The sequence below is a fragment of the Archocentrus centrarchus genome, chromosome 4, assembly GCF_007364275.1.
Source record: "Archocentrus centrarchus isolate MPI-CPG fArcCen1 chromosome 4, fArcCen1, whole genome shotgun sequence".
Classification (NCBI taxonomy): Eukaryota; Metazoa; Chordata; class Actinopteri; order Cichliformes; family Cichlidae; genus Archocentrus; species Archocentrus centrarchus.
The window spans coordinates 17,079,489-17,091,804 of NC_044349.1; the positions used below are offsets into that span (position 1 = coordinate 17,079,489).

At 40.1% G+C, this 12,316-nt stretch overlaps 1 protein-coding gene across 1 annotated transcript in view; it reads right to left on the reverse strand.

Annotated features, from left to right (window-relative positions):
* Positions 1 to 1,779, reverse strand: part of rnf13 (ring finger protein 13) — a 39,221-nt gene extending 37,442 nt beyond the window's left edge. Inside the window, exon 1 of the mRNA XM_030727817.1 lies at positions 1,586 to 1,779. The gene's annotated coding sequence lies outside the window, so the exon portion shown is untranslated. The remainder of the gene's footprint in view (positions 1 to 1,585) is intronic.
* Positions 1,780 to 12,316: the final 10,537 nt, after the last annotated feature.

A 12,316-nucleotide genomic window follows, 5' to 3' on the forward strand; every position in this document is an offset into this window, starting at 1 on the left:
ACACACACACACACACACACACACACACACACACACACACACACACACACACTCCACTGGGGTCAACTTAGGATTCAGCGTCTTCCCCAAGGGTACTGCGGCATGCAGGAAGGAGAAGTCAGACATCAATCCAACAACTTTATGAGTGGTAGACAACCCGCTCTAACACTCAGGAGCAGAGAACAGCCACCATACTGCCAGAGCTCCTCAGGGAGTACAACTGACAACTGAGCTAAAAGCTGGGATTATGAGAGCTCTCAGAATCTCCTGTCTGATTGACAACCATCAGATCAGAAACCTCCACCAACCCACCAAATATCAGTGACAAGTTGGAAGGAGCTGAGAGTTGGGAATGAGTACCGGCTTTGGGAAAGATGAAAGATAGTGAGTGGTGATTTTGGAGACCTTGGTGCCCACGTTGCCACTGGTAAAGAGGTAGCATCAAGTTGGAATGTGTCAAACACACCCACAGTTGCACACTGAAAACAAGTCCTACAAGATGATGCAAGAAGGAGTGGGTATTCCATCGATGAAGTTGTGTAGTGAGGAGACAACAACATGATGGGTCTCAAGGACCTCTTCAACTTTTGCTCCCTCAAATTTATCCTAAAAACTGTCCCACTTTTGCCTGCCCAGATGATAAGTCGCATTGAGTACATCCACCCCAAGAATTTTATCCATCGATATGCAACTGAAAACCAACAAGAACTGGGAAAATAACATTACACTTCCACCTAAACAAGGTAAATCACGGTGTTCATTATTTAATGATCAATGACAAACAGTTTTAAAGGCGTCTTTCTCAGTGATTATATGCATTAAAAACGGATCTATCGCGAGACATACGGTACACGATAAAGTGTCAGATTTATCATGTTGCCCGACACCAGGGTTTAGTTGCACAACCTGTTAGAGCTATCGATCCGTTCAAAGAACAAGACTTAGACTTGTTCAAACATGCTGCAAGAATGCTTTTTAAATGACCCGGAGGGTATTAATCAGAGTCTTAACAGCTGATTACAACTATCAGATGTAAAGAAGAGAAATTACTAGTGTTTAAGACGAAAAAAACTGTGGTAGGACGGCCAGAAAAATTAGACCAGACCAGTCTGAGACAGTACCTTTCTTACTTAATAGCAAAAAACTCAAAGGGGAAGTGAAAGCATAATCACCGGGACCTGCAGTGAGCACATGATGACTAAACATCAAATGACAGCAATCACATTTTATGAAAAAACCTCGTGAGATGATCGCAATATGGATATATTTAATTATCAGCGTGGCTGGCGTGAGGAAACACACCCCCAGTATTATCAACGACACATCAGAAAACAGTTTGACCAAACCCCAAAGTCCTTGACCAATATTACGGCTTAGACACACAACAGTTTCTCCGATAATAACGGCAACGATGATGTCAAGCACTTTTAAATAGAAACCTTTTTTGCGGATGTAGCTGTGCACATAAATAAACCAGGGAGGACACCCTAAAAGGTATGCAGCTAGCTACAAAAACAGAGCGACCCTCTACGAGAGTTAGCATAGGTTAGCATGACTGGCTAGCCCGTTTCTCCTGGCTGGTTACCTTTATTTTTGCTTGCGTGCTTATCTCGTCCAGGAATTCAGCTGCTGGCAGCGACATAGCTCTCCTCTGCTGTATGCTGTGTGAAGTTACATGTGCAAGTGAGAAATTTTTCCCTTTTAGCAGAGGGTTAAAAAGCCCGATCGTATACAGTTTAATCCCCTCCGCTAGCTTCTTCTTTCATGTGAGTGCGCAGACTTCCGCCACACGCCACTGCTCTACTTCCACCTTCTGATTGGTAAAGCGCCTGTCAATCATCCATTTTCCGGAAATGACTCAAGACGTAAACAGATCCACGTGATGGAACAATCATTTACCATTTACATAGTTGTTCACATGTGCGGGGCTTTGCCAGGTTACATTTACAGGTTTAGTGCAGTGATATAAAGCTTTTAAGAGATTAACTGGTAGCAGAAGGTAATGTTGGAAGAAGCCATATATTTTAAAATGGAAAAAGAGGTCCATCGTCACAAAAGTTAGCATCCACCCCCTCAAAATACAATGGTTTCTCACTTTTAAAACTCTAGCACCCTCTAAAGAAAAAGGGGTGAATCTTTTCTTTTTTCTCTCTCTCTCTCTCAAAGGATCTGTGGTTGCAGTTTTTCTGATTTTATAAGAATGCCAGGAAGCAGTTATGGAAAATCACTAAAAGTAAAGTAGTGTATTTACTGGAGCGTGAGTATATCCCACATGTAGGGTGCTTATTGCAAAAGCACACATGTGAGGAAACTGTTGCTATATCAAGTTTTATAATGAGAAATGTCAGTTTAAGGGATGTTTTCTAGTTCCCTTATCTGAGGTGTGTGATATTAATGACAGATGGGTGGGGGTGGGATTAAATCATATTAGCTCTGCATCCCTTCTTGTTTGTAGTGGTGTTGGACAGGTTGGCAGATGAGGTCAGGCAAAAGTTTCCTTAGACTATGATGTTTGCAGCCAACATTGTGATCTGTAGTGAGAACAGGGAGCAAGTGGAAGAGAGCCTAGAGAGGTGGAGGTATGCACTAGAGAGAAGAATGAACATCAGTTGTTGGGCAGTCAAATTCTTGTCAGTTATTTGCCTATGGGTTCCATCACTGAAGTGTTATGGATGTTGTCATTCAGGTAATAGTAAAAAGAAAGTGCACCCTCTTTCAATTCTAAGTTTTTACTTATTAAGACGTAATTAAAGTAATCTTGTTAGTAAAGTGTGAGCACCTCTATAAAAGCAGAGGTTTGGTAGTTTGCAGGTCTGGAGCATTTAGATGTGTGTTAACATAATGTGAAGGGGGAAAGAGATGGTCTTAGATAAGCAATTGCTGCTGCCCATCAATCTGGGAAGGGTTTATAAAGGCATTTCCAAACAATTTGATGTCAATCATTCCAGAGTGAGAAAGATTATTCACAAATGGAAAACATTCAAGACAGCTGCCAATCTTGGGAAGTAGGTGAGACTATGCAAAAAAAAACAAGGCTCTACAGGCTTAAGTTAGCATGTTAAATGTTAAAGTTCAATTACAGGTTGTACTTAAACAACCTGTAATATCATCTGCAAAAGACCAGATGATATTTTTTTACTATGTCCTGATATGTAAATCCTTAGAAGTGACATAGGGTGTAATTTATTTTTATCATGACTAATATATATAATGGCTCATTCATTTGTTTCATAAAGACACCTTTGTCTATTATTTTGGATGAATGTTAAAGGATGGAGTGTGACCTATGATTAGTCTAATTGGTAGCTTGAATACGAATATTATCCATGGAAAATCCTACAGAACCTAAAACTAGTCTACACGAATAAATAAATAAATACTCTTGCTGGATGGCTTAAATACCCTCTCCATGCTTTGACAATAGCGTTTCTGTTTTTTTAATACAGTAAGCTAAAATAATCCAAACAGCCTCAGGTCATCTCATTTGACTTGTCAGAACAAAACAAGTTTTCCGCTACATATTCATTAAAATAATCACAATGTTGTTAATAAGCAGGTCAGAGTCTAAACAGTTATAATAACTAAACAATGTGTTCTACAGTCTGCTTCACCCCAAACATCATATTAACTGAAGGGTGTTGTTTTAATATTGTTTCACAATAATAAAACTAAAATGACCTCCATGCAATCATGCTACTTTTTTGCCACCGTTTTTGAATTTATGTCGCAGTGCGTGGGCGCAGGCCGTGTGGCTTGTGATGGTGGAGAGGACCCAAAAGCAGGACGCAGGAGTGGGTGGTTAAAGATGAACCAAAATGAGCCTTAATTACGGCAGCAAGACATGAAGGACAAAAATAAACCAAGGCAAAAATGAAACGAAAGGAAACCTAAACTGAGGAAAAAAAGCTAAGGCGCGCTAGAGAGCATGGAACAACCGAGCCACTTACGACAACAAGACTCTGACATCTGACAATGACACTAAGGAGACTCAGGGAAGTAAACAAAACACAAAGCACAAGAGACAGGGGATGTCAAAATAAAACAGGAAGTGAGAAGACTGATACACAAATGCAAAATTGACACCACACAAAGAGGACACAGACTAGACAGGACACACAGACACTGTGAAAATTAAACAAAAGAAGCTCCACACAGAGGGGAAACACTTCAGGATGGAACACAGGGAGAACTAAGGTGTAAAGCAATGGGAACTAACTAAGAATGCATAAGGGGAACACATGAAATAATATAATAAAACAGTAACAATAAAAGTAACATAACTACAAAAGACCATAAACTAAAAAACAAGGGGTCGCAGACCCAGGACCATGACAATTTATCAATGAGAGAATAGCAATAATTGTCTCAATATAAGGAATGATAAGCACAAATGTCTCTCACACACACACACACACACACACACACACACACACACACACACACACACACACACACACACACACACTTCAAGCTCAAGTCCTCTACCAGAGGCCTGGGAGCTTGAGGGTTCTGCGCAGTATCTTAGCTGTTCCTAGGACTGCACTCTTCTGGACAGAGATCTCAGACGTTGTTCCTGGATTCTCTTGGAGCCGTACTTCCAGTTTGGGGGTCACTGCCCTGAGTGTCCTGATCACCACGGGGACCACTGTTACCTTCATCTTCCACATCCTTTCAAGTTCTTCTCTTAGCCTTTGGTGTTTCTCGAGCTTCTCATGTTCCTTCTTCTTGATGTTATTGTCGCTTGGTATTGCTACATCTTTGACAATGGCCTTCCTCCTCTGCTTGTCCACCATTACTTTGTCCAGGTGGTTACCCATCACCAGTTTGTCCGTCTGTATCTGGAAGTCCTACAGGATCTTAGCTCTGTCATTCTCAACCACACTTGGGTATGTATCCCATTTTGATCTCATCCTGGCCTGTTCTTCCAGGCCATACTCTGCACAGATATTCCTGTATAATATACCAGCCTCTTGGTTATGATGTTCCATGTATCCTCTGCCTACTTGCACCCTGCTGTTATGTGCTAGATTATCTCAGGGCATCTCTGCACATCCAGCACCTTCCTTCCATTCAATTTAGCTCATATGGGGATGGGAAGCTGGTGCTGACGTGGAGAACATTGGCAGTCAAGCTTTGTCGAAATGTGGTCACTATAGAAGCCATAGTATACAATTAGTGCATTATTGACATGATTTCAACACTAATTTGTCATTAATTCTGCAACCTGGCAGAATATGGCCATTAGAGTTAATCATGTAGCTGCTGCCAGGCCCTTTTGAGCTGGTTGGAGGGATTCATTCCAGGTGACGTGCTCAAATGTTTGTACACTCATCTGCTCTGTACCATTGCCAATCTCATCACCATTTCAGTGTCTACAACCTCACAGCACAACACAAGTTCAGCCAAATATTTAAGTTTCTAATTTGACAGATTTACATTTTCACGTTTGTTTTATTGGTTTTTCCCTTTTTTTTTTTAATTGTATCTTTTATATTTTAAAGTGCCTCATTAATTAGGCTAATTGGGTTTCAGGATGGGTACAGATGTCATAAGATAGTGGACACAGATATTAAAACAGAGGCAGAGACCTCAATTATGCTCTTTAACCTTAGCCAGATGTTAAAAAAAAACATTTACTAAATGTTCACAGCTTACTTTGATGTAACTAAACTTAGTCACCCTTCAGACCATGATGGAAAAGTCTGACTTTAACGTCACAGTGACTGCAGTCATGGCATCTCTCCTGGGCAGAGTTAGTGCATTATGGTTTTACCTTAGGGACTCAATGGTAGGACACAGCTGAAGGATTAAGCAGGTTTAAATGAACAGTTTTGGGAATGTGCCACAACAGAGAATGTAGATGTTCAAGAGCAGTTAAGTATTCTTCATGTTTTCAGCAGGGTTAGGCTTACAGTGTCCTAGGATTAGAGAACAGGTGAGTCTCTGACTGAGACCTGTTTGGAAAAGGATTTCTGCGAGGAGGAAGAATACGTATGGAGAGCAATGTCAACAGGTTAGCAGGTAAGTGCTACTAAGTAGAACGTGGCCTGAGGTATACTACCACATGGAGTAGAACAACAATCAGCCGATTAGTGGAGGAGAGTAAGTGGAGGTGGGGAAGAGGTGCCTCAACCATGCCCACTCCTGGAAAATATATAGCACAACCCACCCACCCACACATACACGTAACTGACTTAGGAAGAGACAGGTAGAGTGAAAAGAGTGATAGAAAGAAAGATAGCGGTTCTGCACTTGGACGACAGGAGAGGAGACCACAACGCCAAGTTGTTATTATTTAGATCTTAAACTGTCTTTTTGTTTTCTAGGCCTATTTGCCTTTCCAACCCTACATTTATTTTATTGTTTCTTTTCTGCCTTAAACTAAACCCAACCATAAAGGATGGGTTAATGGAATAATAGGTACATTATTTTTAGGAACACTGAAGCAGCTTTGCCTGTTGTAATCATTCCTCCTGCTCATACTTGCCATGAAATATTTCATCTTAATGCATCTTCAGAGTAAGTGATGGGGTACAACATTCAAAGAAATAAAGACTAGAGTGTATTCTACAAGTAATCCCATGTCAGTTAATCAAATTTAAAGCTACCATTCACACTCACAGTATCTTGGAGTCATGTGGTTGGTGCATCTGTGTAGAACATAGTGAATCAAATCATAGTGAGCTAATGAAGAAACAAATAAAAATTAATATCTGAATAAACTGTATACAGATAATGTAGGTTCTTTGGGCTGTGATATTGAGTGACACGAATCTTTGAAAGGATCAGTTTTTGCTCTGACTGAAGTGACTGAAGTCCCAACACAAAACAAAAAAGCTGATTGGCTGACTTACAGTCCTTGTTACCCACAGTGTAAAGGGGCACCGGACAAAGGTGGGGGGGGGGGGGGGGGAGTAGGAAAAGAATCTGTGTTTAAAAAAGTAAAGCAAAGGCTTCTTATATGTTGCTAATAACCCTGCAGTACAGAACTATACTCTGAACAGATTGTATACAAGCACCAGAGCATTCAGGCAGTTTAATCTGATCTGAGTCTGTGTTTTCGCTCTCCTTGCATCCAACCCATTACAAAAGGTGGAACTGTTACTTTGACAAACTGTGTTGTGGGTTTCAATTTTCATTGTATAACTTGATCAACGGGGTTATGGGGTGGCTGTGGCTCTGGAGGTAGAGCAGATTATCTACTAATTGGAAGGTTGTTGGTTTGATCCCTGCCTGCTCCAGTCTGCATGCCAAAGTATCCTTGGGCAAGATACTGAACCCCAAGTTCCTCCCGATGCATTTACTGGAGTGTGACTGTGTGTGTGAATGTTAGATATAAAGCACTTAGATGGAGGAAAAAGTACTTGTATGAATGTGTGAATGAAGACATGTTCTATAAGCAGAGTAGAAAAGCGCTGTATTAGAACCATTAATAAAAGTTAGACAATCTTTGATGTGCTAATTGTAATGCATGTCTTTGTCCAAAGCAACAATAAGATGGACACAGTTTTCACGTCAGTCAGCATTAGCTCACGTATGCCAATATACATTTGCATTAACACAAGGAGGGCAATGAAAATAGGAAATAGCCACTAACCTGTGATTTTTCATTAAACATGATGAGCACTTGCAAATGGATAATACTGTGTAAACGTTACAATACTGGCATGCATACAGGAACTGCCTACAGCAATAAGCAAGCTCAAAAACATCTGCACAAACACCAGCACACAGAGAAATTTCTCCCAAGTCATGAACATGAACAAGCTGAAACTGTACCCTCTATCCTTAAATACCACCGCCACAACTATTACCTGGACCTAAAGTATCACACTGTGAAGAGAAATATGCTTCCTAATGAGCACTTTTAATTTAATTGCATTTTTTTTTTTTACTGCTGCTTATTATTTTTCATTTTAAAAAAGTCACATCTTCACCACCAAGTAAAAAATATTCACTGCAAACAGTTAAAACTGCTTTTATATTTTTTAAGATTTAATTTAGTGATTAAGAAAATAGTGAAATTAAAGGTGCTCCATTCTCATTTTATCAACCAGCACTTCAAGAGACAAATATCCCCTAAAATAAATTTAAAAATAACCCAAAGCAAAAACTGCTGTGTATTAAAAAAGAAAAATCAGCAACCTGCAGATGAGCAGGTGTAAAGTTCTCATGGTTTAATTTTTTAAAAAGCTATTAAAGAGGTATGGGAACCTTTTAATAGAACACTAAGTTACATCTGAAATAAAATAGAAAAAGAAAAAAAAAGGATCGTGTGTGGTCCACTAAAGCACCAACCTTTATGTGAATTTTCTTTCTTTGCATTACCCTCATGGATTATACGATACTCAACAAAATTTCCATGTTCAGATTTCATGTGCGTCCTCATTTGTGTCTATAAACAGGAATGTTTATAAAGTACAGGTCGAGAATCTCGTGAAACTTTATTTCACAGTGAACAAAAAGGAAACCAGGATCTCCTTTAGACTTTAAAAGGTCAAGTGTAAATGAGCAGCTTCTTGTTAAATCTCACAGAACTATAAACCTCTGAAAGCATTTCAAATCACTCCAACCTTGAACACAATGTGAAACCGGCAGGCTGTCCTTTCGTTATTCAATAAAGGGCAGAGCAAAGAGCTGACGTCAGAGTGTTGGGGGTTGGGGATGTGTTTCCAGATGAACTCACGCATATACTTGTAGAACCTTTTGTCTTGTGACTGTTCCCTTCTTTCTTTGCTTGTGTGCTTTACCTGAGAGCAAGAGAACAGAAGAGTGAAAAAAGCCATGCTTACAGCATGCAGTAAAGTTCAAGAAAATCAAGAATTAGAATCACAATATGCTTCTGTGCATGCTGTGTTCATACTGCAGTGTTGTGTCCTTCAGGCAACAAATACTTAACTACATCTGAACTTTGTGACCAAGAGTCCCATGTGTTGAAGTCACTGTTAAAACAGAGGCAGGTCAGGTGTGCGGTTGACATAAATTCCAGTTAGCAAATCCGTGCAGCCCAGATTTTTACCTACAAATACTGGAACAGACTTTATTTATTTATAGATGATTTTTATATATTAAAATTTGTATTAATTCATTTTTAACTCAAACTTTTGAAGAATTCACTGCATTTTGTAGGGAGACAAGAATTTACCCAACTTTCAAAAAGATGTATGTTGCTACTACCAACAAAAAGAAATACAACTTAAAAAAAAAAAAAAAGTCTTAAAACCTTGTGGAAGTCAATTCAATTCAATTCAATTCAATTTTATTTATATAGTGCCAAATCACAACAGTTGCTTCAAGGTGCTTTATATTGTAAGGTAAAGACAATAATTACAGAAAAAAACAACATCAAAATGACCCCCTATGAGCAAGCACTTAGCAACAGTGGGAAGGAAAAACTCCCTTTTAACAAGAAGAGACCTCCGGCAGAACCAGGCTCAGGGAGGGGCAGTCATCTGCTGCGACTGGTTGGGGCTGAGGTGAGGGAGACAGGACAAAAGACATGCTGTGGAAGAGAGTCAAAGATTAATAATAACTAATGATTAAATGCAGAGTGGTGTATAAACAGAGTAAAAAGAGGTGAGTGAAAAATTCATGGGAATCTCCCAGCAACCTAGGACTATTGCAGCATAAGTAGGGGAGGAAAAAGGAAAAAGGTAAGTTTTAAGCTTAATCTTAAAAATAGAGAGGGTGTCTGTCTCCTCAATCCAAACTGGGAGCTGGTTTCACAGAAGGCTCTGCCTCCCATTATACTGTACCATTAAATATCCTAGGAACCACAAGTAAGCCAGCAGTGTGAGAGTGAAGTGCGCTATTGGGGTAATACGGTACTATGACGTCTTTAAGATAAAATGGAGCCTTATTATTCAAGGCATTGTATGTAAGAAGAAGGATTTTAAATTTACTTCTGGATTTAACAGGGAGCCAATGAAGAGAAGCCAATATGGGAGAAATATGGTCTCTCCTTCTCACTCTCCCTGCTTTCACAAAGTCTCACTTTGCAGAGCAGCATGCCCTCCCACCCCCCTTACCACAAAGACTCTGGCTCTAAGAAATGAACCGCACACCCTCCTGAGTCCCTCCAGAGCATTGCAGAGGAGGGCAAACACACAGAGGACAAATGAAGGTCTTTTACTGCTGTGGCGGCCTCTGTGAGCCCTTTGACATCCCTCCAAATCAGACTGTGGTGGACCTGAAGCAGATGGGGAAGGTAATAATATTTCCTTGGAAAGTTTTGATTAAATTTTGATTAGCTAATGATATGAATGTATTACTAGAGGGGCTTATCATTGGCATAATGTTGCACGTAGTGATGAAGATAACACTGGTGCAAAGATTTTTCTTCACCGTGGGAAAATGTTGTTGTTTATCCATCTTACATGGGAAAGCAAATGCAGCTAAAGACCCTGGACACAAGAACTTTGTTTCTTGTGCCACCACAAATTTGAACTTGGGCTCTTTTCTGCAAGGTAACTTTCTTGTACAGCAGTTTGGTCCCATGACCACCAGGTCCAGCAGTATCTGAAGCTGAGCTATGGTGCTGGAGCACTGCAGGATGGCTGGGCTCTATGGGACTTTGGCATCACAAGTGGCGGAGCCATTCAATGCCTGGTTAAAGTAAGTTTAGTTTAAAAAACATCAGGAAAACAATTGAGGAAAGTAGTAAAACATTTGTCATATAATTACACTATCCTACCATAAATCCTACATCCTAAGCTTAATGTATCCTAGTGTAATATTTATAACAATATTTTTTAATTTAGTCATTCATACATTTGTATCTATAATAGTCTTAATACTGTGTGGTAGAGATAAGCCAACACACAGCTGCGAGACTCAGTTTGTGGTTTGCCAGCATATTTGTGTTATACTCCCTGTGGCCTCTTGACCTTGCAGGTAAGGAGTTGTAACATATATATCCAAACAGGTCAGTGCTTGCAGTATAATTTGCATTTAGTTAAATAAGGTGGCTCTTTATTCTACATGATTGTGTATGATGACAACCACTGTGTGGCACCAAACTCATAATGCAGCTGTTAATATATTCATCCATCCTCTTCCACTTATCCTTTTCAGGGTTGCAGTGGGGCTGGAGCCTATCTCAGCTGTCATAGGGCAAGATACAGATCGAGAGCCAACACAGAGAGACAAACAACCGTTCACACTCACAATCACACCTGTGGGCAATTTAGAATCACCAATTAACATAACCCCAGTAACTGCATGTCTTTGGACTGTGGGAGAAAACCGGAATACCTGGAGAAAATCCAGACAGACACAAAGAGAACATGCAAACTCCACACGTTTGAACCAGGCCTTCTTGCTGTGAGGCAACAGTGCTAACCACCATGCTGCCCCCTGCTGATATATAAAAATGTGAATCTGACTAATTTAGGTGACATTTATATTACAGATTTCAAAGTTCCCACTGATAGAAAGAAGAGGTTTGTTTCAAAGTAAGCAAAGGCCTGGGATGTGCCTGTTCAATACTGTGACAGGAGAAACCTTACCAATCACAGAACTTGATTCATGCATCTGTGGCCAAACTGCAAACTCTGGTATCTGTGCAAATCGATATCCCAGTGAGCACATTATGGCTCTGCACACATGCTGGCTGGACAACCATGGCACTGAAAAAGGCATCTTCAGAGCTTCTCTGTAAAGCGTGGTTTTATTGTGAGTCCTGTAGAGCTAATTATTTAAAACTTTGGAAATAATTTAATGATATATGTAATGCTTCAAATGGGATCGCATCTTGAGCCCTAAAGCAAAGCATTACTTTGTATTGGATTATACTGAGTTAGCTGTATAACTCTACATTCTGTTCCTCTAGCTTGTACTGCATAGAAAAGATAATTTTCATGTGAAAATAAAAGTTTTGTACATGAAGCTTTAGGTTGCTGCGCCCTTCTTCATACACAATATTCTCTGTTTGGACACATGGGATGGGTGGGTGGAGTTTCCTCAGGACGAACAAAGACCCCAGTCTTCGAGCCCACAGATTGACCATTTAGAGCCACCCATCAGAAGACAAGTCAGTAATATGATCAGAAATTTGACTTTTCTTCTGCAGAAAAACCATAATGTGTCAGCACAAACAAAACATTTTATTCCGTCTATATCTAGTTAAACTTTCTCTTTCTGCAGTTTCAGGTTTTAGCTGCAGGTGGTGCTGTATATTGCTGCCAATGCAGACCATCTGGACCTGGTGGGTTCACTGCTGGAAATGGGGGTACATCCTGGGGAACAGTGGGAGTTCATCCATACCACCTGTTGTGCCAATCAACTGCCCACCGAGACACCAGAAAGTGCTCCATTC